Source organism: Mixophyes fleayi, chromosome 11 (assembly GCF_038048845.1).
Source record: "Mixophyes fleayi isolate aMixFle1 chromosome 11, aMixFle1.hap1, whole genome shotgun sequence".
Taxonomy (NCBI): Eukaryota; Metazoa; Chordata; class Amphibia; order Anura; family Limnodynastidae; genus Mixophyes; species Mixophyes fleayi.
Genome location: NC_134412.1, coordinates 41,394,348 through 41,419,643, shown reverse-complemented (window position 1 = coordinate 41,419,643; position 25,296 = coordinate 41,394,348).

The window sequence follows — 25,296 nt, the reverse complement described above, 5'->3', positions numbered from 1 at the left end:
TCAATAGATAGTGCTGCTAGAGAAGACTTTCAGCACCAAAAAAAATTTTTGTTTCACACTGGGGAATATGGGACACCCCAAAGCACTTGTAGTGCAAAATATTCAATAGATAGTGCTGCTAGATAATACTTTCTGCAGGCAGAAAAATGTCTCTTGCTGAGGGAATATGATACCCCTAACTGTTGGTAATGTTTGCAAAAAATGCCTCCTCTATCCTCCTCTCTTCCTGCTATAACAATTGCTAGAAGAATTGCTAGAAGAATTTCAATAATAATTGCAAGAATAATGTATATAATAATTGCTCTCTCCCTGCTCTAATGCTGCCTGGGACCTAACCCTGCTCTCTCCCTCTGTCAAATGGCGATGGATTGCTGTGGAGGTGGGTATTTATGGATTTCAAATATCGCGAGAACCGAGCTCCGAGATCCGACGATGTTACGATGATGTTTTGCCTCAATTTCGAATCCAAATTGGCGCTGGTACTCGGATAGGTGAAGTTAGGGCGAGTTTGGATCTCGGGGAACCGAGCCCGCCCATCTCTAGTTATGGCCCAGCAAACAACCATCAGCCAACAGCAGTTACAAGAGGCCGCGGCTCGGAAGGAAGCCACTAGGTTGCTGCAGCAATCACGGTGGCAACAGCAGCAAGAACTTGAAGCCCTACGTAAAATGGTGAGCACTTTTCAAGAGGGTGCACTCAATGTCTCTTTCACTGAGGAAGAAAGGTATCAGGAACATGTCATAGAAATGCTCAGATGTGTGAGACAAGAAAAATAAATTGCTGAAACAAGATTTGATGCTGCACAAGTGGAATGCTTAAGATACCAGCAGTGTATAGATCACATGGGGAGAGAAATAAATGAGCTACAAGATGGTTTGAATACAGAGCATGAAAAAGCTTTGTAACTGAAAAAACAATGACCCAGCATACAATTAAACTGGATCGTGAAATACAGCAACTTCAAGCCAATATACAAAAGCTTGAAGCAACTTTATTGCCATTGCAAGACTCTAACTCTGAACTCAGTGAGAAAAGTAGGAAGTTCACTGAAGAGATTGGAAAGTTGATAACTGATATTGCAAGGGTAAATGCAGTCCACGACTCACTCACTTCTGTTCCTGGCGTTCCGGCCGTCCCTTTATCAACCGGGACGTCACGTCCGCTTCTTGGCCCGACCATTGCTAGGACAACATTCGGACGCCGAGCTGTCAGTGTTTCACGCCCCAGCAAACACAGGGCAGCCAGGCGCATGCACCATTAAGACTGTGGGCTATTAACGATAATTACATTTATATGGCCCCACCTGGGGGGCTCATTATACCATCTCCTTGCCTGTCCCTGTGAGCGCATAAAGCTCTATGGGAAAGGTGACTGCTATAGGCAAAGTCCTCTTTTATCAGTTCTGTAAGTTTATTATCAGACTGAAAGCCTAACACCCAGAATACAAGTCAAAGTCAATGTCAGATTGCAAAAGATGAAGCTGCAAAACAGAGGAATGAAATGGAAAAGCTGCAGAAAGAACTTGGGGCCAAAGTCGCAGATGTACAAGAGAAAATTAAGACTATAACCTAGGTTGAAAATTTTGGAAAGCGATACAAGGTTCAGTATGAAGTATTAAAGGTTCATTATGATTAGCTGAGTACTGAGACCTTCTCAGTTCAGACAGCACAGTCAGAAGGGCAAGCTTCTCAGAAGGAAGTACAAGTGTTAAACGTTTTTCTTGCCCAGACTGAAACAAAGATATCAGCACTGGAAAGCCAACAAAGGTCTATAGATGGAAAAGAAAGGAAAACGAAATCTCAACAGGAAAAAGTATAAAAAATTCTGGCAGAATTCTCCAAAGTTCAAAAAGACCTTCAGCAAAGCATTTCAAGGCAATGTAAAGCAGGTTAATGAGGTTCTGTCTGAAAATATCAGCAGAATGCAAATTGTTAAGGATAACTGGGAGAGGTTTGACCATGACTCCCTCAAATGTGAGTCCCTCCTTCTGTCGCCCCTTCCCTCTCCTCTGTCCCTCACAACATGCGAGTCTCTCCTTATGTCTCCCCCTCACCATGTTGGTCTCTACCTCTGTTTCCACCTCCCTCTCCCTCTGTTACCATCAACATGTAAATCTCTTCCTCTGTTTTCCCCTCTCTGTCCATGCTTAGTGTATGAGTCTCTCCCTATGACTCCCTCAAATAACATGTGAGTCTCTCTCTCTCTCTCTCTCTCCCATTCCTCTATGTGACAGTATTCATCTTTTAATCCCTCTGTGATGGATTCCCTCTCCATCTGAGCAAGTCACACATTGGGCTGTGCTTCACCTGATAGAGGCATATCTTCCCACCTGTGCAAACAGCAGAGGAGCCAGGTAGAAGGGTCTGTCTCCTAAAGTTTAAAGCTCAGGAGTACAGTCAGAACAAGGTAGGAGGGCTCTTATTGTAAAGTTGCTGTTGCTGGGGAGAATGGTACTTGGGCAATTACTTTAACAAAGTTGTGAGGTGGAAGCTATTAATATAATGGGAATAGGGAGTATTCATTTATTTGTGAGGACTATTTGTCTAATGGTGGGATGATTGTGGTGGTGGGGGCTACTTAATTCTTGGGTCATGGTGGTGCCTATTAACTTAAGGTGCGGTTATGGGATTATTATTTTTATGTTGGGGTGGTAGGAGTGCTCTTAATTGAATGTGGGACATAGTTGAGGGAGAAGAACACCTATATAATGAGAATGCAATTAATTTAATGTTGGTGGATATAGGGTGGAAATAGGCCTATTTATTAAACATGCATACTATGAGAGAAAATAGTAACTATCTCTTTTCCAAACAGGACCCCAACATTCCATGATGAGTTTGAGAAACCGGAAGCAATACCAGGTAGTCAAAGCAGCAAGAACAGGCACGAAAGATCATTACTCACTGTCTAGTAAGTTTAGTAAGGACTTGTTATGGATATGGTTAAGAGGTGTGTGAGTAGTGGGTGCTTGGATATGTGATTCTAATTACTTGGCTACCAGTTGTGTATGCTTGGGGAACTGAATATAGATTTGTGTATCCCCCCAAAGAAGATTCATTTTTTACTGTGGTGGGGATAAGGAAAAAGAGCATGTACAGTGTCACCAAGGTTGTGTGTTCTAATTTGTAGATTGCAGGGGGTGACAAATATCCCAGCACTTGCCCTACCTGAAGAGGCTAGAATTGGGACAGTAATTACATTTGATTATAAAGGGTTTGATTTCATAATAGTCATGTTTTTTTATTTCATGTTGCACAATTTGCGAGGGCAAATAATTGTTATGCAGATATGTAAGAGATCTTATGTATGCATTAACTATTGCTTATTTAAAATAGATTAGTGTAAAATAACTCATATCTAAAATAGATTGTAGAAATATAGTATGTGCTTTTGTCGATCTGGTTCCTGGGGATTGTCATGTCTTTGCTTCACTTCAGCAGCTGATGGCAATGGACCCCACGGATCTATGGTGGTTCAGAGCTGTGCTCAGGCAGGGAGGAGAGATAAGCCACCAAGTACAAGCCTGACTGCTTCAAGGGGAACTACCTGCTCTGCTCAATGCTGCTTGGCAACATACTATCAATACAACGCTGACCTGCCTGGTGAACGAGATTATCAGATCCGAGTTTGCTGCTGTGATCATTGATGCTGGCCCTGTGCTCCCGGGTAGTCTGACAGTGGAGACTAACACTCACCCGCATCTTCATGCTGCTGACTTTCCACTAGACCTACCCACTCAGCCATCTTTTGGCTGCGTCCTGGGCCAGAGGATCAGCACAAAACTACAACTTGTAGAAGCAGTTGGAAAGATGTGTCCAAGTTGAATGTATCTGTCTTTAGATATGCTGTCTACTCTGTATAACTCACAGCCCTTGAGAAATATTAAAGAATGTAAGACATGTGAGAGAATAGTTGCAGGACATAATGGCTGCCAGATGACAGTCAATTTTGGTGGACTTTATAGGGTGAAATATAAATAACAGAAGTGGGCATATGGGTTGGCTTATTGGAGTAAAGCTAGTGAGCATATATGTGAGAAGCTGGTGGGCACGGGATGCCATGTAAGAGAAAAGCTGGTGAGAATATGGAATGACTTGTGAAAAAAAACATGTGCTCACGCGTATCTCCATGCTGCTGATTCTCCACCAAAACTACCCATTCAGCCATCTATTGGCTGCGTCCTGGGACAGGAGATCAGAAAACAACTACAACTTGTGGATGAAGCTTAAACGGTGTGTGCAAATTGAATGTATCTGTGTTTAGCTACACTATCTACTCTGTATAACAAGCAACCATTGAGGATCAGTAAAGAATGTAAGACATGTAAGAGAAAAGCTGCAGGGCATATAGGGTGCCTCATGACATTAAGATTGATGGGAATATTGAGTGAACTGTGAAAGAACAGAAGTGGGCATATGGGTTGGCATGTCGAAAAAAAAATTGTAGGCATATGTGAGAAGCTGGTGGGCAGAGGATGTAAGAGAAGAGCTGGCAAGCATATTGGGTGACATGTGAAAAAAATGGTGCTCATATGAGGTGGCATGTAAAAGAAAACATTGTGGGCATATAGGGTGACATGTGAAAGAAAAGCTGGTGGGCATATGGTGTGTCATATAAGAAAATATGGTGGGCTTAAGGGTTGGTATGTCATAAAAAAGCTGGAGAGCATGTGAGAAACTGGTGGGCATGATGTGACATGTGAAATCTGGAGAGCATAGTAGATGCCACATGAGAGTTATGCTGGTGGGCAAATGGGGTGAGTTGTGAAAGAAAATATGGTGGACATATGGATTGGAGACTTTGCCATACCTACTATTCACCTTCCCCTTTTTCTCTTCTACCTATAACATTAGGTTCCACACATTATCTAGGTCTCATAGACCAATTTTACATCTGATACCAACTTTGAGTTTGCATTTTCATTGTACCCATACAATTTATGCTCCCTCTACCTTCCCTTGCAGTTGCTACTTCCATTCACACACAGGATCCCCTTCAGATTATCGATCCATTCCTGATCTATAGCTCCCAGAACTTTAAACACATCAAGATCTCTAAACCACATGGCACCATTAAGGTCCTTCATATAATTTGCAACATTAACCAAGCCAAGTATACCACTTGTGACATAAGTGCTGGGACAGTGATTGAACGCAGACATGTACCTGCTTCTGTCCTGTATGTTTTAAAAGCCCAAGGAGATTGTTGTGCTTGGAAAAACTTGCTCAAAATTTGTTTTCAGCATTAGGAAATATTGGTAAGGGTCCCTGGGGTTATGAATGAAGAGAAAAGGGCGGACTCCATTCATAAGGCCTATTTTGGGTTTTACAACAAGCTAGCAAGTTGCTAATAATCAGGAGTTGCAAAAAACCAAAGATCGAAAGAGTATATATTTAGGGGCATTCCGGAGTGCCCCTAAATATACACTTTTGCTCTCTTTGGTTCTTTGAATTTCTTTGTGTTCAGGGTGCACCCTTTAGGACTAAATTAATCCTAAATAGTCTTAATTCAGACTTATTGAGGGGTACCACCTATAAATCACACCTGGTGCGGTTGATTTTCTTTCTTTTAAGTTATCAGGAGTTGCACCTGGTGATGTGCTGCTAAAAGGCTGATAGGTAGTTTATTCACTCTCAATTTGTGATCTGTGAGTTCTGTGGTTTTGTATATGTGTGGGGAACTAGGTCCCTCACTTTAAAGAGGGAGAGTCTGTGTATTAGTTAGAAGCCTGATGACCAGGATTTTGCTTGTGTTTTGTTTTATTTTCAAGCTAGTGAATAAAAACTAGCTGAGGCTGTTTAAACCGAAACACTGTACTGATGTGATTTTTCAGGCTGAAGGCAGTGAAGAGCAGCAGTCTAACCCCAGGAGACGATACCCCTAACCCGATCTTATGACACACTTCACAGACAAATTGGGGAGAACATAAGGAACTGAATAGCTTTCAGGTACAACAAGAGGGACAATACAGATCTTCCCACCTACAAGATCACCAGCTATCTTTAGTAACCACCCATCTGTACATGTGAAAACAATTTAAGTGGGAAAACACTACATCATCCCAAGCTACCAAAGTGAATACATGTGGCCCTTTGGGTGACAGATTTTTATCGGGATCCTCCGCATTGGAGGTAGTCCTCTCACCATCATTTAAAGACTTTATTACTAATGTACTTTTCAACCCTTATTTCACCCATTGTCTCACTGTATTTAGTTATACCCCGTTGTTCACTTTTCTCCATTACCATTTATTTACAAAGCACACATTTGGTTCATTTCTATCATGACCGCAGCACTTGAGCTATCTCCTCACAATTTTTCCTGTAGAAAAAAAAAGAATTAGAATTCTTACGGTGCATTACAAAAGACTGCCGTCTAGAGTCCTTTACCCTAAGCCATACATGAACTTAAAGCCAAAATATAATTGCAAAAATAAATATAGGGAACCGCATGCTTGGTTCACTCTATCTATACTTAAACTGCTCTCAGCTTAGCTATCATCCTGCGTTAAACTTTTTTTAAATGCAGATTATCCCGCCTTTACCTATATGGATTGGCATGTCACAAAAAAGCTGGTGAGCATTTGTCAGAAGCTAGTGGGCACGGGGTGCAATGCAAGAGGAAAGCTAGAGGGCTTAAGTTGTGACGTGAAAGAAAACATGGTGAACATGTGGGGTGACATGTGAAAGAAAACATGGTAGGCATATGGGGTAGCATGTGAAAAAAAGTTGGTGGGCATATGCAGTTACATGTAAGAGAAAAGCTGGAAGAGATATAGTGTGACATGTGAAAGAATACATGGGGCGCATATGGAGTGAAATATGGTGAGCATGGAGTGACATGTGAGTGAAACACTGTGGGGCAGGGGTGACATTTGAAAGAAAATGTTGTGGGCATATCAGGTAGCATACTAAGCATATGAGATAGTGCATGAGAAACAAGCTGGTAGGAATATGGGAGGCATGTGTGAAACAAGACGATGTGTATATATGGGCGGCATATAAAAGACAAGATACTGTGTGTATATGGGGAGGCATGTGAGAAAAGCAAGTGAGCATATGGGGTGGCACATGAGAAAAACTGGTGGGCAAATAAAATGTCATGTGAGAAAACTGTGAATTCATATGTGGTTGAATTTGAGAAAATATAGCTGGCGTGAAGGGTGGCATGTAAGAGAAAAGCTATTCGGGCATATGTGATTGCACATGAGAGAAACAGTGGTGTGCATATTGGGTCGCATGTGAAAGAAAGTCTGGTCGGCACATGACATGGCAGGTGAAAAAAGCTGATGAGCATGTGTGAGAAGCTGCTGGACATGGAGTGACAGAAGGGGAAAGGAGGGTAGAAATTTGCTTAGCCCCTGGGGAAAAGCAGACAGCTACATTAACTATGCAATGCACAAGGCCAAATATTTCATCCATGTAGGTTCATACATTAAGCTACTGTTGACTATAAAATAATAACAAAGTTCAAAGTTGCACCACACAATGACAAGTTGCAAAACAGACACAAAAAGCAAAACAGAAGTTAAGTGTACAAAAGCAAACAGAACCCAAATGAAAAACAGACACAAAATTCAGGGCAAAATTGCAGCGCACAAAAACAGTTTTACTGTTACTGTAAAACAGACACAAAGTTCAGAGCAAGCTGCAGTGTACAAAGACAGGCTGACTGGCTGAAAAAGACACACAACATTCTGAATAAAAGTGACTAGAAACATTTGTCCACAATTTCTATATACCCAGCTCTAGAAGGAGAGGGGAGCTATTTACTTTTGCTGTTGTGCCACTGATGTGCAGTCTGCTGTCGGTCTGGGTCCCATGCCACTAAAGGTATTATTTGAATTACCTGTGGCAGCAGTAGCCAGGCCCTGTGGAGGCAATCCTACACTGGGAACTGGTTGTCGGCAGAAGAAAATGATGATTGTTGCAACCCCATAACCTGCACTAGGGACCCCAGCTTCGGCTAAGGTATGCCAATACAACTACAGTAAAATAAAACAACATCAAAAGCAGAGAATGGCCACGACAGCCACAGAAAAAAAGCCCAGATTCAGTGTGCACTTAGAAAAAACTGAAATTCTTGCTGGACTTCTGGGATTTAGAAAGGAGGGAGCTTGAGTTTTTTGAGACAAAAGTGTCCAAGCTCCTGCTACAGCACTCTATATCCAAGTGTATCCAGTTTCCCCTATGAAATAAAGTGAAAGAAAGCTGATGGGAACTGGAGAAATGTGAGAAAAAAGATGTTTGGAGGGGGTTTACATGTGGTAGAAAAGTTGGGCTTTATGGAATGTGTGATAAAAGAACCTACAATGGGAATGGAGGACACTAGTTTTATATGATATCTGAAGAAAAATTATTTTACCAAAAAAGACCAAAACAGTACTAGATATACTTGTAACAGACACCCAACAGAGGTGATAGAGGACAATATAATAGAACAATTTTAAACAAAAATGGGTTAACTTGATGGGCTAAGTGGGTAATATCTGCTGACAAATTCTATGATTTTAAATCAAATTGTAAGCATTTTTACTTTATAAAAGTTATAAAATTCCAAAGACAAAAAACGGTACTGTTCAACATGTCCCATTGAGACTTCTTATATTTATACACAAACTAACATTTAAGAAAACTATTGAAACTCTTTCACACAAACTCCAAAAAGCAATTAAATTACCTTCATTAAGGCAGGAGCCTTAATGGAATTGTTCCTTGTGCAAAACCGACATGGTATACCATCATATCCTGTGTTTAGCTGCAGATTCAGCACTATCATGGAGTGAGATGGCTGTCACTCACAAAATGGTGGAGCTGCTAATTCACAGATTTGTGATAACACAGATAATACAGAGATGCAATTTATGCAACTGAAGGTCTGAGAAGCAATGTAGCACAAAATCAATCCCAATCAATCCTGATTTATGCATGATAATGTATTTAACAGATAAAATTTGGGAAAAAGGTGCTTATTGTGTAGTATATTGTTAAATATGACTTTTTGTTAAGGCCTCATAAAGCCTTTGTTCAGCCATTTATTGTAACTTGCATAGAAATATTATTTGCTAAAAAAGATTCTTCATTTCTCTGCTGATATGAAGTTTTACAAGATGTAAGCCCATGACCTTGAGGTTAAGCTGACATAGAGAACTCCTGTATCAAGATATGAGATGAGTGAATTTTGAGTGCATGTGTTTGCACCTATTGTATGATGTATAAAGGATAAAAGTCACATAAGGCATTGATCAAAGAAGCATGTAATGGAATACAGGGAATTAGAGAGTTACTGTTTTGAACATTGAGTGAACATTTTAGACACCATACCCAGAGATATATCAAAGAAGGGAGATTCTGTAATCTGCCAAAAGTGTAGAAGAATTCCAAAAGACCTTCGTCCCAGATACTGTCAAAGAAGCTATATTGCACGGACATCCAGTACAAGGAGTCCACAGAACAGGACGTCCACTGCAAGGACAACCCACAGAAACTATATAAGATTCCCGATTTGGACTCAACAGAATACTGTCAATATTGGAAATATAGATAGTAAACAGATATATGACAGCAGCTCCCTCATAGATATGATGCACAAAGATTTTAGAGAAATGGGGGAGTAGAAGGTCTGCAGGGAATCTTTCAAGAAAGCGGGGATAGCCAAAGAAGGAATTGAAATGTGTGGATGGAGAAACAAGGGTGTGACAAGAACAAAGATCAAACTCCAAGAGATTGTTTGAGATGGCACAGAAAAGTTAAGAGATCTGGAAAGTCGCAATATATGTCACGGTCTGGAGACAGGATAGGAGCCCAGTGGCAGGGAGGAAGGGTGGCTAACAGGAGGTGAGATGGTAAGAAAGGTCAAACAAGCCGGGTTCGGTGCATAGAGAGGCGGAGAGGTCCAAAGGTTGAGGCAGAGGCGAAGTGGAGGGCAAGTCGAGGTCGGTACACGAGTAGTAGATGCTGGTAATCAGGAACAGCAGCAGGAGCAGGAGCTAGATCACAGGCACAGAGCACAATAATCAGGCACTGGAGACAGGAACTGGCCAGGCTTTTATAGGAAGTCAAGGGGTGGAGCTAAGGCATGCTGGAACATCAGGAGATCACTGGAACTGATCTAGAACACGGAATACAGGCAAGGAACTTTCCAGCAGCCAGAATAGCTCAGTCAGTAGAGCAGCAGTCCACACAGGCAGAGGCTCTGGGTTCAAATCCTGACAGTACTCCCCTCCTTCCAGTACGTCCTCTGGACGTCTCAGGAGCTGGCTTGCTAGGATGTCTCTGGTGAAACAGTCTGGTTAATCTGGAGGCATAGACATTTTCTGCAGGCTCCCACGAATTTTCTTCTGGCCCATATCCTCTCCATTTCACCAAGTACTGCAGTCTATTTCTGCGGATTCTGGAGTCCAGAATCTCTTCAACAACAAATTCCTCTTCGCCTTCCACCATGACTGGTGGTGGTGGGGCCGAAATACGGCCAGGGAAGGGGTTGTCTTGAAATGGCTTGAGCAGAGAGACATGGAATACCGGATGTATCTTCATAGAGGTGGGGAGTTCTAAGCGGAATGCAACTTGACCAATCTGGGATAGGATTTTAAATGGCCCGATAAACTTTTGACCCAATTTTGGTGAGTGTATCCGCTGTTTAAGGTTCTTAGTGGATAGCCAGACTTTGTCTCCAATAAGAAAATTGGGTCCATCTCTACGGTGTCTGTTGGCAGCTTGCCTGTAATGTTCCTGGGCTTCTCTCAAATTTACAATAAGCCTCTTTTGAACCTCTTGTAAACTTGTGATTCTATCAGTCACTGTTGAGATTGATGTGGAAACCGGAAGATTTGGAATGAACATTGGATGAAGTCCATAGTTGGCAAAGAAAAGCGACTGGGAAATTGAACCGTGTTCAGAGTTATTGTAAGAAAATTCAGCAGTCGGTAGAAAATTCATCCAATCATCTTGAAGGTAGCTAATAAAACATCTTAAATATTGTTCAAGTGTCTGATTAGTCCTTTCAGTCTGTCCATTAGACTGTGGGTGAAAAGCAGAGGACAGATTCAGTTTTATTCCCAGGGCAGTGCAAAAACTCTTCCAGAGCTTAGAAGTGAACTGAACACCTCGATCTGAGACTATGTCATCAGGGATGCCATGAAGCCGGAATATTTCCTGAATCAAAAGCTCTGCAGTCTGTTCAGCAGTGGGTACTCCTTTAACAGGGATAAAATGAGCCATTTTAGTTAGACGGTCCACTGCCACAAGAATTGTTGTCATCCCTTTCGAAGGAGGTAGATCAACTATGAAATCTATAGAGATAGAGCTCCAGGGACGAGATGGAATGGGAAGAGGTTGTAGCAAACCTAGTGGTGAGGTGCGAGGAGTCTTGTTTCAGGCACATGTCAGACACGATAAAACATATTTTTTAACATTGCTTTTATAATTTGGCCACCAAAAGGAACGTGCCAACAATTCTTGAGTCCTGTATACTCCTAAATGTCCAGCGGCTTTGGAATCATGGACTAATTTCAATACTTCAACTCGTACTGACTCGGGTACATAAAGGCGATGAAGCTGAGTCCAGTATCCATTATGAAAAGTTAAATTAACATCTGTAAAAGGACATCTGAGGAAAGGATCAGCGTCATAACCTTTCTTCAAAAGGGAAAGTAAATCTGTAGAAACAGTTGCCCCTAAGAAGTTGTGCTCAGGTAGAATAGTCTTTCCAGAATTTTCTTCTAGGCTCGGAAAACATTCTTGAGGGTGCATCTGCTTTGCCATTTCTGGATTCCAGTTGCTAAGAAATTATAAAGTTAAAGCGAGAGAAGAATAAAGTCCATCTAGCCTGTCTAGGAGACAATTGTTTAGCAGTATGTAAAATTTCAAGATTTCTGTGATCAGTAAGAACTGTCACGGGGTGAATAGAACCCTCAAGAAGGTGTCTCCATTCTGAAAAAGCACACTTAATGGCCAGTAATTCCTTGTTCCCAATATCATAATTTTTCTCAGCTGATGTCATCTGGCGAGAAAAATAAGAACAAGGATGCAACAACATCTTCTCACCGACACGTTGGGAAAGAATTGCTCCCACTGCAGGATCAGAGGCATCAACTTCAACAATAAAGGGTAATTCAGGATTTGGATGTATCAGGATTGGTGCTGATGTGAAAAGAGTTTTAAGTTGGGTAAAGGCTTCTTGAGCTTCAGGTGACCATTCAAAAGGAACGCCCTTCTTTGTAAGTTGCGTAATAGGAGAAACGATTCCAGAAAATTTCCTTATGAATTTCTGGTAGAAATTGGCAAAACCAATAAACCATTGTACTTGCTTTTCATTCTAAGGTACAGGCCAGTTAATGACTGCATCAATCTTACTGGGATCCATGCTCAGACCATCAGGGGAAATTATGTATCCTAAGAATTGAATCTTGGCTTGTTCAAATTCGCACTTTTCCAATTTGATGTACAATTGGTTCCTCCGAAGTCTTTTCAGTACAGTACAGACATGTTTGCGATGTTCCTCCAGATTATTAGAGAATATAAGAATGTCATCTAGATAGGCAACAACAAAGTGATCTAATAAGTCTCTTAAGACATCATTGATGAAATGCTGAAAGGTTGCAGGGGCATTACATAGGCCAAAAGGCATGACCAAAGACTCAAAATGTCCATATCTTGTTCTGAAGGCGGTTTTCCACTCATCCCTGGGTCGGATACGAACAAGATTGTATGCCCCATGCAAATCAAGCTTTGTAAAGATCTTTGCCTTCTGTAGCCTCTCCAACAATTCAGGAATTAAGGGGAGTGGATAACGATTCTTGAATGTAATCTTATTGAGATCCCTATAACCAATACAGGGGCGTAAGGTAGAATCTTTCTTTTCAATGAAGAATAAGGCAGCACCAGCAAGAGAAGTAGAATGGCGAATGAAGCCTTTGTTTAGGTTTTTATCTAGAAATTCCCAAAGGAATTTTAACTCTGGTTCAGATAGAGAATAAAGTCGCCCAAAAGGTATGGATGATCCTGGTAACAGCTCAATAGGTCAGCCATAAGGGCGATGAGGAGGTAATATATCTGCATTCTTTGTATCACAGACATCTGAAAATTCACTGTATTGCGGAGGCAATTTCAAATCTTTAGAAGGAATTTCGGTGACCTGCTGGTCCACAGATACCACAGCTCTAGATAGGCAGTTTAGTTTGCAGTGCTCAGAAGGAAAGGATAAAGTGCGAGTATCCCAGTTGATTGAAGGATTATGGGTAGACATCCAAGGAATTCCCAATATTATGGGAAATTTAGGTGAAGCAATCAAATGGAAGCTTATAGCCTCCTCATGCCCTGGTTCGATAGTCACTTCTAGCTGGATTGTTTCGTGAGTTACTGGCCCAGAAGACAAAGGGGATCCATCTACAGTCTCCAAATTTACAGGAGCTTGTTTACTCTTTGATTCAATGCAGTTTTCCTGTGCAAAGGTGATATCCATGAAATTGCCACCAGCACCCGAATCAAGCATAGCCGAACTGCAAATTACAAGAGACCCGGATGAAAGTGTTATTGGGAGAACAAAATGTGATTGTTGCGGCAAAGGATCCTCTTTTTCATGAGTCACGGGATCTAGTGATTGCGAGATGGAAAAGGATTGACTAGACTCCTCGGAATCCATTTGCTTAAAGTCAGTCATAGCGATGGTCTGGTGGATCTTATTTGGGCAAGCGATGGCATAATGTCCTTGAGCACCACAATATAAACAAAGATTCTCATCCCGACGTCTCTGTTTCTCATTAAAACTGAGTGGTTTCCTAATTACATCAATTTGCATTGGTTCGGGTGAGTCGCTAGGATTGTCTGATGGTGCAGCTTTGAAGACTGTAGGTCTATTGAACTGATGCAAATTACTGCCCACACCAAACGCTCTTAATCATTCATTCTTTCTCTCACTTAGTCTTTGATCAATCCGAATGCACAGTTGGATAAAATCATCCAGATCATCAGGGGTGTCTACTCTGGCCAGTTCATCGCCTTGCTCAGAAAGGCGGCTATGGAACTGGCTTTTTTTTGCAGAATCATTCCATGTGGTGTCTGCAACCAAGCATCAGAATTCGGCGGTATACTCAGCCACAGAGCGTCTTCCTTGTCGCAGTCTATGAAGTTTAGCTTCAGCGGTGGCACATCGATTAGGATCATCAAAGACCTGCCCCATAGCGGATGTAAAGGATTCCAGATCTTCCAGAATATCACTCTTTTGCTCAATATAAGGAGAGACCCAGGCTAGGGCTTCCCCTATCAGGAGATTAATTATGAAGAACATCTTCATCTCATCACTATTGAACTGAGTAGGTTGCATCCGAAAATAAATGTTACACTGGTTTAAGAAACCTCTGTATAGGCGACGATCGCCACTGAATTTTGTAGGCAATGGTGGACGCGAAATTTGTGCAGCGGTGGCGTCATAATTTTTTAATTCTTTCAGCAATTGAGTTATTTGTTCCTGCTGAGCTTTAACAAGGCTTTCTAGTTCTCTGATCTTGTTATGAGAAATACAAGCTGGGTTCGGTACACAGAGAGGCGGAGAGGTCCAAAGGTTGAGGCAGAGGCGAAGTGAAGGGCAAGCCGAGGTCGGTACACGAGTAGTAGATGCTGGTAATCAGGAACAGCAGCAGGAGCAGGAGCTAGATCACAGGCACAGAGCACAATAATCAGGCACTGGAGACAACAGGAACTGGCCAGGCTTTTATAGGAAGTCAAGGGGTGGAGCAAATTCATGCTGGAACATCAGGAGATCACTGGAACTGATCTAGAACACAGAATACAGGCAAGGAACTGTCCAGCAGCCAGAATAGCTCAGTCAGTAGAGCAGCAGTCCACAGAGGCAGAAGCTCTGGGTTTAAATCCTGACAATATATGTGGATATGTTAAATGCATTAGAAGCTGAATGATTAATCAACTGTTCACAAACTGATCCAAACAATATAATAACTAAACTAATGAATCAAGTAGGTTGTATATTATAAATGTATGTTTGATGCTGCGCAGCTGAAAGAGTGAAATGTGCCCTCTCTTATTCTGTGTATTTCAGTGTGTTGAGATAAGAAGCACTCTGTTTTTTGTTATCTGACAATGTATGTAAAATTGATAAAATATGTCGAGTCCTGAGTGATAATAACATGTTGACGCTAACTTGTATTTAGTCTAATGCTGGGACTTGTAGTTCCACAGCAGTAGGCTGGAGGATATCAGCTAATTTTTCTCTCTGTGTATGCTCCGTCTTACTGCGTGTAAGGGAGATCCGTGATAAGTTCACGCTGTTTGTTCTCTGTCTTAGTTCTCTGTAAGGGAGAGGTGTGATTTAGTTTAAATAACAATGTTTGTCTGTCTTGTCCGTTTTTAAAAGATACATGTTTCAAAGTTGAAAAAGTTGTACATTTGTAAATAATGTAGATAATTGTAAGCTTTTGAAGAGATGCAAAACAAGTTTTAAAATCTTTGGTCCGCCACTGCAGGATTCAGTGGACGGACAAGACTGTAAATAATGTATATTGTGACAGAAGAAAACTGGCTGAGGTTCAACATGCCGTTTCTGTATTTTAACAAAATAATTTTGTTTCTGAAGTTGAGAAAAATAGCTTTCTCTTTAATGAAGTTGAGAATTGTGGGAGTTAGCCTTTACATGCAGATATTACAAGCTGTTTTTATCTGTGTGAAAATGGTGCTGACAATTGTTCTCAGAAATCAGGAGGGTTTGTTATGCCCTTAAAGAAATGTTACGAGATAAAATGTCGTCTGTGAGGGAGACTTAAGTGAATATATTTGTACTTTCAACTTGGAAATCACAGAATCTGGAAATATGTGTGAATATTTGGTGATGGGAGATTTTGTTGAGAAAATGTTGATTGATTTGCAGACACAATGTGAGGTGTCTAACGAGAGTACTCTGATTTATGAGAGGAGCATTGATGCTTTTAAAATGGCTAAATGCTTAGAAAGTTTTCCAGGGGCTGTTGGTGATGAATGATTGTTTCTTCCTGGATTTCAATGGAGTCATTCAAGGGGGCTGTACTAGGTGATGATGAGAAAGGAGTGGCTTTGACATACTCTGTTTGTGATATTGGGACTGCCCCTTTGAGGAAATCATAGCATCTTATTAGCAGCTGTTCACTGCACAAAAATGTTTACTGGTTACCTGATAACGGTGTACATGCATGTTACAGTTCCAGTAATTCTTAGTGAATAAATGTTAATCTCTATGCAAAAGTTTTTGTTTTTTCTTCACAGAAGGTCCAGCTACACAGACCCTTTCAATCCAGATTGAATTTATCCAACTTCCAATGAATAGAAGTTTGAATGAAGGATTTAAATAATGTAGACTCTGCTGAGTATTGATTACCTTGTTTTGGAAAGAGATATTAGAGTTTATGGGCTATTCGCATAGCAAACGCATGAACTAGGTGGTTTTTCTGTATGCCGTAGAAGGTCAGAAGGTATGTTTTTAATGAGAAAAGGAGAAATAGACTAACATAGTTGAAAATGAAATAGAGTTTGGGTTTGTTTGTTTTTTAACCAAATTTTATATTAGATGGTTTGAAAGAAAGTAATGCAATGTAATGTCAAATTATGGCAGATGGCAAAAGGTTTTTATTTTTATCCTCGTTACAGTTTTGAGTCAATTAGTGTTGTAAAGACATACACTGCCCTTATTTACTGTGCTATAATTGTCATATACTGTCAATAATTCTTTGTATCGTGGGTATGGTAATGCATTGATGGGAATTCAATGTTAGTACATAAATGAAAAAGATTTAAGATTTAAGAGCTATTATCTGTGCTCCGGCATTAGCACTTTTGGATGATAGCAAGCCATTTACACTCTCCTCTGAGCAGAACCAAATGTTTGACCAATTTTAAGCTGAAGTAACTTCAGCGCCAGCACTGGCTTTGCCAGATTATGACAAGCCTTTCACATTATTTTGTTATGAAGTCAGTGCACATGTACAAGGAGTACTGACACATATACATGGTCGCAAGCTAAGGTCACTTGCATAATACTCTACACAATCAGACCCAGTACTACCAGCAGCACTAACCTGCGTAAAAACAATAAGCTGCAGCTGCTTTAATGCTTGAAAAGAGTATAGATATTGTGCTAGGACATCCAGTTACCTGCCAGATTTACTAAATATGAAGATATACAGCACAATGGACATTCCCATCTATTGTGAAATAAGTGACATATAACACTTGCCGAGCACACTGTGTATTTTCTCCCTCCCTTTCCTTTTTTCCTTCCCTAAGAAATCCCTAGTTAGAAGACAAAAAGGAAGCACAAGAGGCCCCAGAGCCTCTCACGTTCACGGATATATGTGAAGATCTTCAGACTAGGGGAGTCTGAGAAAAATGTATTTTACAAGTTTTTTAAAGGTCCAAGGGACACCAGAGAGTGGAGTTCATTGATATTAGCAGGAGGAATATAGATTGCAAGTTATTTTCCTTTGCTGTAGGCTGTAGGTGTGTACTAGTCTAGAAAGGAAAGCCAGGTCTGGAAGAACCAGACTCATGCCAATAGTAATGTAGAGATCAATATACATAATGAGAAAAATTCTAATATGAAAGTTTAACCCAACCAAATGAAAAAAGAGCAACCCATGACTGTAGGGGTGTACACCCAATACAGAAATGTATTTGTGAGTATTGTGGCCCAACACATTATTACATTTACACAAGACAATAGGTTAATATTGGACTACCTGACAACTTAGTCTGGAGGGTACTGCCTGATCCTAAATATTTAAATTGAAGCCCAGAGTTGCACCTTTTTAACTAGTGACACAGATGATCCAGAGAAAATGTTTCATGTTCACTTACAAAAAATTAAGACATGAAAAATACATTTTTAAAGGAGCACACTGGAGATGCTTATCTAGAAGGATAGTTTTCATGGCTTTACCTGGCTGATTGGCTGAAGGTTATAGGAGGATGGTTATCAGGTCTTATACATGTTGTAATTCAAGGACTGTTACTAATCCTTATTATTATATATGAACTAATAAAATTGATGATGTGGCTTATTAGCAAGTGTATTAAAGCTAAGTGTTTCTCTTTCAGAAAAATTAAAGTTACCACATCTGTCTTAACTGCTGTACTGTACACCCCATCTAATGTGTGTGAATCTTGTGGAACTCAGAAACCAAGAACATTTTCCTTGGATTCCACATGCTCCTTAGTGAAGCCTATCCTTATGAAGTAGCACTGCTAACTCCCAGTAACGTCACACTTAAGCAGTGCACAATATTGAATCCTGCTGTTTTATTGCAGCAAGTTTCAAAAGATGGGAGAAGTACCTGTATATATCTGAGTTCCCCTAAGGATTTGGGGGAATTCCATCCCAGCTTCAACAGGAAGAAAAAAATGCAAACACAAAATTTTACTGAACATTTTCTGAACATGATTGTATAGAATTAATGAAACAAGAATCTCTGGTTTTATCTGACATTAAAGATAAACCATTACCAGATGCAGACATTACTCTTTTTGTAGATGGTTCACACTATTACATAGATGGTGTTCCTTATACAGGGTGTACTGTAACCACACACACAGAAATAGTGATTCAACAGACTCTACCGAGTCACATGTCAGCACAAGAAGTTGAACTAAAGGCCCTGACACTTGCATGCTTATAAGCAGAAGGACAAAGAGTAAATATTTACACTGATTCAAGTTATGCGTTTGTAATTGCACATGATTATGGCCCTATATAGAAAAGTAGGGACCTTATGGGTTCAGCAAGCAAACCAATCAATATGCTGAACATACCATGGCACTGTTCACCGCATTCCAGCTGTCCTCCAAACTGAATGTAGATGACGACACACACAGAGACACTACCCCCAAAGCTACTGGGAAATAGACTGGTAGACCAGGCCGTATGAGAAGTTGCCATAGCCCCAGTACCCCAAGGGGAGTCTATTTACATGTAGACCCCCCCGATCCCAAGTTTGACAAAACCACACTCCAACTTATGCAAAGACAAGCAACAGAGAACGAGAAAAAGACTTGGGCAAAACATGGAGCACTATATGTGCAAGGAGAGTGGTGTAATGGTCAGCTTTTGTGTCTGCCAATAGCACTTTATCTCATTATGGCTAGCACACGGAAAAGCACAGCCCAGACACAGTATCCCTATAAGAGGATACAGATAGACTTTATACAACTTCCCAAATGCTTGGGCTTTGAGAATGTGCTAGTCTGTGTCGACTTCTTTAGTCACTGGCTGGAGGCATGGCTGTATAGGAAAGCAAATACTAAAGCATTAGCCAAGAAAATTATCAGTGAGGTAATCTGCTGATATGGGGTACCAGAGGTCATTGAAAGTGACAGAGTGACACACTTTACGGGGCAAGGATTCCAGGAACTGTTAAAAGACATGGAAATCAAATCTGCCCTTCACACCCATCACAGACCCCAAAGTTCAGGATGTGTGGAGCGCCTTAATGGTACTCTGAAATTTAAAATGCAGAAAATAATGGCTGAAAGAGGTCTGCCATGGATCTAATGTTTACAAAAGTGGAAGCTGCTCAAATCAATTTATAGGCCATAACAGGTGCTTGAAAGGGTGGGGTTATCCTGCAAGGAACATACACACAACATCTTTTCTATAGCAGTGTGCTGGGGGAAAAAATGTTGTGTGTATGTTCCTTGCAGGATAACCCCACCCTTTCATGCACCTGTTATGGCCTATAAATTGATTTGAGCAGCTTCCACTTTTGTATTTGTCTGAGAGGCATGTTGGTGTCAGTAGCTGAGAGGGGGTACTGGCACTGAATTGCTGTTTGGAGGCTTCTGGGGTACCTCTTTGGTAAGTTGGCTCTCAATTTAAAAACACATATGTATGGCCCAAATATATGGGACTCTCATTGTTTAGAGTAGGACCATCCTATTAGCAAAAGCGCCTTGGCGTGGCAGGATGGCTTAAACATACATTTGCAAATGTGTGCAACAAAGACTTTTGCATTTTTATCTACAGTAGAAATGGCAGATCTGTTGCTGGCTATAGCAGTGTGCTGGGGGAAAAAATGTTGTGTGTATGTTCCTTGCAGGATAACCCCACCCTTTCAAGCACCTGTTATGGCCTATAAATTGATTTGAGCAGCTTCCACTTTTGTATTTGTCTGAGAGGCATGTTGGTGTCAGTAGCTGAGAGGGGGTACTGGCACTGAATTGCTGTTTGGAGGCTTCTGGGGTACCTCTTTGGTAAGTTGGCTCTCAATTTAAAAACACATATGTATGGCCCAAATATATGGGACACTCATTGTTTAGAGTAGGACCATCCTATTAGCAAAAGCGCCTTGGCGTGGCAGGATGGCTTAAACATACATTTGCAAATGTGTGCAACAAAGACTTTTGCATTTTTATCTACAGTAGAAATGGCAGATCTGTTGCTGGCTATAGCAGTGTGCTGGGGGAAAAAATGTTGTGTGTATGTTCCTTGCAGGATAACCCCACCCTTTCAAGCACCTGTTATGGCCTATAAATTGATTTGAGCAGCTTCCACTTTTGTATTTGTCTGAGAGGCATGTTGGTGTCAGTAGCTGAGAGGGGGTACTGGCACTGAATTGCTGTTTGGAGGCTTCTGGGGTACCTCTTTGGTAAGTTGGCTCTCAATTTAAAAACACATATGTATGGCCCAAATATATGGGACACTCATTGTTTAGAGTAGGACCATCCTATTAGCAAAAGCGCCTTGGCGTGGCAGGATGGCTTAAACATACATTTGCAAATGTGTGCAACAAAGACTTTTGCATTTTTATCTACAGTAGAAATGGCAGATCTGTTGCTGGCTATAGCAGTGTGCTGGGGGAAAAAATGTTGTGTGTATGTTCCTTGCAGGATAACCCCACCCTTTCAAGCACCTGTTATGGCCTATAAATTGATTTGAGCAGCTTCCACTTTTGTATTTGTCTGAGAGGCATGTTGGTGTCAGTAGCTGAGAGGGGGTACTGGCACTGAATTGCTGTTTGGAGGCTTCTGGGGTACCTCTTTGGTAAGTTGGCTCTCAATTTAAAAACACATATGTATGGCCCAAATATATGGGACTCTCATTGTTTAGAGTAGGACCATCCTATTAGCAAAAGCGCCTTGGCGTGGCAGGATGGCTTAAACATACATTTGCAAATGTGTGCAACAAAGACTTTTGCATTTTTATCTACAGTAGAAATGGCAGATCTGTTGCTGGCTATAGCAGTGTGCTGGGGGAAAAAATGTTGTGTGTATGTTCCTTGCAGGATAACCCCACCCTTTCAAGCACCTGTTATGGCCTATAAATTGATTTGAGCAGCTTCCACTTTTGTATTTGTCTGAGAGGCATGTTGGTGTCAGTAGCTGAGAGGGGGTACTGGCACTGAATTGCTGTTTGGAGGCTTCTGGGGTACCTCTTTGGTAAGTTGGCTCTCATTTTAAAAACACATATGTATGGCCCAAATATATGGGACTCTCATTGTTTAGAGTAGGACCATCCTATTAGCAAAAGCGCCTTGGCGTGACAGGATGGCTTAAACATACATTTGCAAATGTGTGCAACAAAGACTTTTGCATTTTTATCTACAGTAGAAATGGCAGATCTGTTGCTGGCTATAGCAGTGTGCTGGGGGAAAAAATGTTGTGTGTATGTTCCTTGCAGGATAACCCCACCCTTTCAAGCACCTGTTATGGCCTATAAATTGATTTGAGCAGCTTCCACTTTTGTATTTGTCTGAGAGGCATGTTGGTGTCAGTAGCTGAGAGGGGGTACTGGCACTGAATTGCTGTTTGGAGGCTTCTGGGGTACCTCTTTGGTAAGTTGGCTCTCAATTTAAAAACACATATGTATGGCCCAAATATATGGGACACTCATTGTTTAGAGTAGGACCATCCTATTAGCAAAAGCGCCTTGGCGTGGCAGGATGGCTTAAACATACATTTGCAAATGTGTGCAACAAAGACTTTTGCATTTTTATCTACAGTAGAAATGGCAGATCTGTTGCTGGCTATAGCAGTGTGCTGGGGGAAAAAATGTTGTGTGTATGTTCCTTGCAGGATAACCCCACCCTTTCAAGCACCTGTTATGGCCTATAAATTGATTTGAGCAGCTTCCACTTTTGTATTTGTCTGAGAGGCATGTTGGTGTCAGTAGCTGAGAGGGGGTACTGGCACTGAATTGCTGTTTGGAGGCTTCTGGGGTACCTCTTTGGTAAGTTGGCTCTCAATTTAAAAACACATATGTATGGCCCAAATATATGGGACACTCATTGTTTAGAGTAGGACCATCCTATTAGCAAAAGCGCCTTGGCGTGGCAGGATGGCTTAAACATACATTTGCAAATGTGTGCAACAAAGACTTTTGCATTTTTATCTACAGTAGAAATGGCAGATCTGTTGCTGGCTATAGCAGTGTGCTGGGGGAAAAAATGTTGTGTGTATGTTCCTTGCAGGATAACCCCACCCTTTCAAGCACCTGTTATGGCCTATAAATTGATTTGAGCAGCTTCCACTTTTGTATTTGTCTGAGAGGCATGTTGGTGTCAGTAGCTGAGAGGGGGTACTGGCACTGAATTGCTGTTTGGAGGCTTCTGGGGTACCTCTTTGGTAAGTTGGCTCTCAATTTAAAAACACATATGTATGGCCCAAATATATGGGACTCTCATTGTTTAGAGTAGGACCATCCTATTAGCAAAAGCGCCTTGGCGTGGCAGGATGGCTTAAACATACATTTGCAAATGTGTGCAACAAAGACTTTTGCATTTTTATCTACAGTAGAAATGGCAGATCTGTTGCTGGCTATAGCAGTGTGCTGGGGGAAAAAATGTTGTGTGTATGTTCCTTGCAGGATAACCCCACCCTTTCAAGCACCTGTTATGGCCTATAAATTGATTTGAGCAGCTTCCACTTTTGTATTTGTCTGAGAGGCATGTTGGTGTCAGTAGCTGAGAGGGGGTACTGGCACTGAATTGCTGTTTGGAGGCTTCTGGGGTACCTCTTTGGTAAGTTGGCTCTCATTTTAAAAACACATATGTATGGCCCAAATATATGGGACTCTCATTGTTTAGAGTAGGACCATCCTATTAGCAAAAGCGCCTTGGCGTGACAGGATGGCTTAAACATACATTTGCAAATGTGTGCAACAAAGACTTTTGCATTTTTATCTACAGTAGAAATGGCAGATCTGTTGCTGGCTATAGCAGTGTGCTGGGGGAAAAAATGTTGTGTGTATGTTCCTTGCAGGATAACCCCACCCTTTCAAGCACCTGTTATGGCCTATAAATTGATTTGAGCAGCTTCCACTTTTGTATTTGTCTGAGAGGCATGTTGGTGTCAGTAGCTGAGAGGGGGTACTGGCACTGAATTGCTGTTTGGAGGCTTCTGGGGTACCTCTTTGGTAAGTTGGCTCTCAATTTAAAAACACATATGTATGGCCCAAATATATGGGACACTCATTGTTTAGAGTAGGACCATCCTATTAGCAAAAGCGCCTTGGCGTGGCAGGATGGCTTAAACATACATTTGCAAATGTGTGCAACAAAGACTTTTGCATTTTTATCTACAGTAGAAATGGCAGATCTGTTGCTGGCTATAGCAGTGTGCTGGGGGAAAAAATGTTGTGTGTATGTTCCTTGCAGGATAACCCCACCCTTTCAAGCACCTGTTATGGCCTATAAATTGATTTGAGCAGCTTCCACTTTTGTATTTGTCTGAGAGGCATGTTGGTGTCAGTAGCTGAGAGGGGGTACTGGCACTGAATTGCTGTTTGGAGGCTTCTGGGGTACCTCTTTGGTAAGTTGGCTCTCAATTTAAAAACACATATGTATGGCCCAAATATATGGGACTCTCATTGTTTAGAGTAGGACCATCCTATTAGCAAAAGCGCCTTGGCGTGGCAGGATGGCTTAAACATACATTTGCAAATGTGTGCAACAAAGACTTTTGCATTTTTATCTACAGTAGAAATGGCAGATCTGTTGCTGGCTATAGCAGTGTGCTGGGGGAAAAAATGTTGTGTGTATGGATCTAATGTTTACCTGCACTCAGTAAGAAACACTCCTAGGAAAGACACAGGTTTAACACCAAATGAGATACTGTTTGGCACAGCAAACAGAACAGGTTGTTATTTTCCATAGCAACTATAGCATGTAGATGGTGATTTGTTGAACTATGTTGCCTTATGCTAGAAACAACTAACTGAAATATATGGTCAAATGTTCTCCTCCATTCCAGACCCCAATTTTGATACAGCTACCCATAAACTGCAACCTGGGGACTGGGTGGTGGTGATAAAGTTTGTCAGAAGAAGTCTTGAACCCAGATACAAGGATCCTTATCAAGTCCTGTTGACGACTCCCATGGCAGTGAAAGTACAGGAAAAAAGACACCTGGATACACGCATCACACTGCAAAGTCTTCAAATCAGGGGAGTCTTGTTCTGATAAATAGAAATGACTGTCTTATGGTATTGATATGTCTTGCCAGAATAATTGTGACTGAAGTAGGGATCAAGGCCTCCCTAACGCAATATGAAACAGACCGATAAGTGACAAATTGCCTATGCCACTGCGAGAAACATATGGGAAGGAGTGCTCAACAATTTGCACTCATAGTAGAGTAAACTCTGAAAATGACTTTGTGTAGATGTATAACATCATTGGTAAAGTTGTCAGTAATGATTCATGTTGGATATTGCAAATATTGGCATTAGTAGCAAAGGGTTTCGCAATCCTGTTGATTGTATATGTGATAATGAAACTAAATATATGGCTGATTAAGAAGTTACTGACACTTGACTGTTGTCTCTCCAAAAAGGGAACCACTGAAAATCCCGAGCCTCTGATAATCACAGAAATTACTGCTGAAACCAGACCTGACTATGAGAGTCATGAATTATTTGGACTAGCAAAGCCAAAGAACTGCACAGTTTGCAACAAGAAACTACTAAAGAACGAAGAATATGCAAGCCTGCAGAACTACTATAGACTCATTAACTACCTACTAAGAAACCATCTTTTCTAGACATGGACATTTGCCAAATTGCATCTCCTCATAAATCAAGTTAGGACAGGGAGGATCACAGGCTTATTACTAGTGGGGGATGAGCTGACCACTCCCTAAGAGGAACCACTCTATGCATGTGGCCTTCTACATGTTTATAAGCACCTGCTTAATCGACAGTAAGAATGTGGTTCTACAGATAGTCTAGATAGATAGGAGGAGAAAAGGCCTAAAATTGAATAAAAGATGGGAAATGTTAAATATGACTTTTTGTTCAGCCATTCATTGTAACTTGCATAGAAATATT